The sequence below is a fragment of the Camellia sinensis genome, chromosome 7 (assembly GCF_055761805.1).
Source record: "Camellia sinensis isolate YWXY chromosome 7, ASM5576180v1, whole genome shotgun sequence".
NCBI lineage: Eukaryota > Viridiplantae > Streptophyta > Magnoliopsida > Ericales > Theaceae > Camellia > Camellia sinensis.
This window is the reverse complement of record NC_138967.1, coordinates 188,292,826-188,297,010: the sequence shown is the minus strand read 5'-3', so window position 1 is coordinate 188,297,010 and position 4,185 is coordinate 188,292,826. Positions and strand designations below refer to the sequence as shown.

The 4,185-nt window shown below is 30.0% G+C and overlaps 1 long non-coding RNA gene across 1 annotated transcript; it reads left to right on the top strand.

The window, feature by feature from the left end:
- Positions 1-445: 445 nt before the first annotated feature.
- Positions 446-1,394, top strand: LOC114294725 (uncharacterized). Its single transcript, XR_003640588.2, has 2 exons — positions 446-649; positions 1,230-1,394. It is a non-coding gene; the product is annotated as an uncharacterized LOC114294725 (long non-coding RNA).
- Positions 1,395-4,185: the final 2,791 nt, after the last annotated feature.

The following is a 4,185-nucleotide window of genomic DNA, read 5'->3' as shown; positions in this document are numbered from 1 at the left end:
CATCCCAAGAAGAACGATCTTTTCTGTTTTTGTGATAGTAACAATGAAATTCGCTATTGGAATATCAATCCATTCACTTGCGCTCTTGTTTCTAAGGTTGGATTTTGTAACATTCTCTTTTGTTTCACATGTCTCCAAATTTCTACTGAAGTTGCACTGTATTATCCTTGATTTTTGATTATCTGTTACTTGGTGTAGCAAGAAGGCAGTGCTCAGGTGAGATTTCAACCAATAAGTGGACATGTACTGGCTGCAGCATCAAATAAGGTAGTGTCCATCTTTGATGTCAAAACTGATAGACAAAGTCACGCATTCCAGGTTTGTATTTGTCTTCTATTATTCCATTGATGATTATGTTCTGTATTGAGATTATGTAATCATTCACGTGGTGTATTGAGATTATATAATCATTCATGTGGCATCGGTACCTTCGGGAATCGGGGGCACTCTGGAGTGGTAAACTACCTGTGCTGGGATCTTAACGGAGACTATTTGGCATCTGTCAGTGAGGAATCGGTGAAAGTTTGGTCGTTAACCTCAAGGGAGTGCATTCATGAGATTAGCTCTTTAGTATTCAAACCCTACATTCTTTTGGCTTTCTCATTTCAAATTTGAGTCTCTCTTTATTGGAGCTCCCATGATCTCAAAGGTGCACTCTTTTCTCTTCTTTCTTCGTTTCTCTTTAATGGGTATTTGATAGTTTTTGTGCTGTTTTTTTGGATACTATGAGTTTCTGTGCTGTTGTTGTTGTATAAAAAAATCCTAGATGCCCAATTGGAACTGAGATTGAAGAACCTACTGTAATTTATAGGTTTTTGATGATGGGTTGTGGAAATTTTGAATTTTGAATTTTTGATTTGGGTATCATATTGTCTCTGTTCTGGTTTTCTACTGGATTTACTCCTGTAGACTAGCATTTTATAGACTGTAGATCACCTTGCAAAAATTATACTTTTAAAGGCAAAATGAAGGAATTTAAAAAATATATATTTAATTATGTTATTACATTTTTTTGACGAGTCTGTTTGGTGTCAAAAGATTTAGTAACTTTTTATTTTCAGTTGGCCCCAATAAACTCTTAACTCATATATTATTTTATTTTCAGAATTTCAATAGTTGGAATTTCACTCTTTGAAGAATGGCTGTCTCTTTGAATTTATATTGTGTTTAACTACATAGCATTGTATAGTATGAAGGCACCTGGTTGAGTCTGATATATGTTTTTGCAGATTTTGTTGAGGGAATAGTTGATATGATCGAGCGGGTGATGTTGGGAGCCAAAGATTATGTTGCTCTTTTTTTTTTTTTTTTTTTGAAGACTTGAATTTTTTAGTACAGTGTATTTAAGGATGGTTAATGGATAATGTCTATTATAAATTTAATTAATTTGTTAATTTTGTTATTTTTCATTAACAAAAAATTGTTTGGTGCTTGTAATTGATTTTTTTGTTGTAGCAAACCCGTATATGATTTTGTTTTTAAGAAATAATTATTTGCGACAGTAAAACAATGATCGCTAAAAGTATTTTTTATTTTTTTATTTTTTTTTTTGCGACGGCAAAATAGCTGTCGCAAAAAATAGTTTAGGTGGTCGCAAATAATTTGCGACCGTTGTTTTGCCGTCGCAAAAAGTGTTTGCCACCCCCACATTTGCGTCCCCCATCTGCGGTCGCATAGGCCGTCGCAAAAAGTCTTTTGCGACTGTATTTTTATTATTTGCGACGGTTTGTGGCGGTCGCAAAAAGTGTTTTTTTAGTAGTGATAAGAGCTTTTAAGTAGTTTAAGAAACAAATAAGGAGATCCCAGAGGTGGGAAGAGCGTCATAACTCACAAAAATTTGAAAGAATTTTTTTTACTGGAGTTAATAATATGTAAAGAGATTTGCAGAATATTCTGAAAAGGAAAACATAAAACACTGAAAAGAAATAACGATTTGTAAAATTCGAAGGTATTATATAGAGCATTGTATAGTATAATTTAGATTTTCTTATAAGAATCATCCAGTAGATATTCTAAAACTCTACTTTCTTAAATAGTTAACATTGAATATAATTTCAATCTTTCACATTATATTGAGGTGTTAATATAATTGGTTAAGAAGATGCATTCTCGAGTATGTCAACATCTAAATTAGTTAGATTTAAAACTAAGTCAATATCCATTTATGGATTCACAATCAAAACTTTAATGGAGTAAATTTGATTTTCATAAAAATATTTCTCTTTATTGCTTTCAATTCAATATAATACTAACCAATTATATATGGACAATAATAATCTCATAATCACAATTAATATTCTCAAATATTTAAAACGTATCACTCTTAAACTGAATACATAGAAAGCCTTTTCACAACTCCAACTTTCAATTATACATAGGCAATTAGTATAATCTCACAAGAATATGTTGCGAATAAACTTTAGCAATATTCTCAAATGTGCCAAAAATGTATTACTATATAAACACCTTTGGGTTGAATATATAGAATACAATCAACATCTTTAAACTCCAATATAATCTTAATTAATTATATATGGGCAATAATTATAGTCTCACAATAATGGGCTACAAATAAACTTTAACAATATTGTCAGATGTTTCAGAATGTATCATCATATAAATACATTTGGGCTAAATATATAAGACACATTCTAACACCTATAAACAAGTCAACTAGCAAGAATGATTTATCAAGAAATTATCTCCTTTGGGTAGATAAATTCTTTCAAAATCAATAAAATTTCCCTTACTAGTGGCTCACACTACCTCTAAAATTAATACACTCAATTAACCCCTTTTGGGTAGGTAATTGAGTGATATAATATTAGAAGAGCTTCCTAGAATCCTTATTGGTAAATCATTTAAATCTCAATAAGTTAACCACTTCAGCAGTATCACCCACATTGATTCAAAAATCTTCCAACTAGGACTATATCAAATAATAAATATTTGTTTATTTGTTAAAACTTTATTTAACAAATATAAGATTATATATGATTGTCCAGTTTTGTTGTTGCATACTAGCAAATCACGACTTTAATTAGGCATTCATTGCCGTATAATGACAAATGAGAATTAACATAAAATTGAATTATTGCATTATATTATCATGTAAATTAAAATATGATTACCCACAATTAAACAACCGTTTAATTCTCTCAAGCAATAAACATATGTCAAATTAAATAAATATCACCCCATCAATTTGTTTAGACTTATAAACAATATACCACTGGCAAAATATGCACTACCCATATTGATTTAAGAGTTCTCTAACTGGGACAATTTTAAAATAAATATTCTCTCATTGAAAATATCACTATTTATTATTTTAATATATAATAGTCTTTGCACCAGTATGTTTCAAATCAATATATTCACGGGATTCAATTTTCTTTTTTTTTGAAAAAAAAAACTTTATGATTCCGAAGCAAACAATGAACAATATATAATGGAGGAACATTGAAAAAGGTTTGGTCGCCAAGCACATTGAAAAGGTTTGAACAATATGTATGATGACCAGGCACACCGTTTTAGTAAAAGAAAATATTAATTTATTTCTTATCATTATATAAAAAAAAATTTCCTAAAATAATCTGTCATGATTTTGATTCTAGTATAAACTTACTCTGATACCACATGTAAGATTATAGGATGTATATACGAGAAATTAAAACACTATGAATATAATTAACTACTAAAATATAAACTTAGATACATACCGTTTGATTCTGTTATTGTTTTGAGTTTTGCTTCCTTGAAAGAAGATGGTATTCACAATTAGAAAACCTTTGCACCAGCTCTTCCCCTCATTCTCCTAATCTTTATGCTGTCTTTTCAATGGGGCAGACAACCCTTTGATCTACATATATATATATATATATATATATAGATATATGTAAACCCTAATAAAGATATGAGAGGGGACTGGGCCTAAATAAAACAATTACTAGGCCCTCCCATTAAGGAACCCAAATAACTTAAATAGGCCTTACACCTCCATATCACATATCCACATATAAAATAATAAACACACTAAGATGGACCATGGCCTAAAACTTTATGGATCACAATAATAATTTTGGGCTTATACTAGTCAATTTATCTGAATCACGTTCAACCCGTTTTTTACAAACCAAAAAAAATATAGTTAATGACAGTCCAATTTAGAACAAATTCTTATAG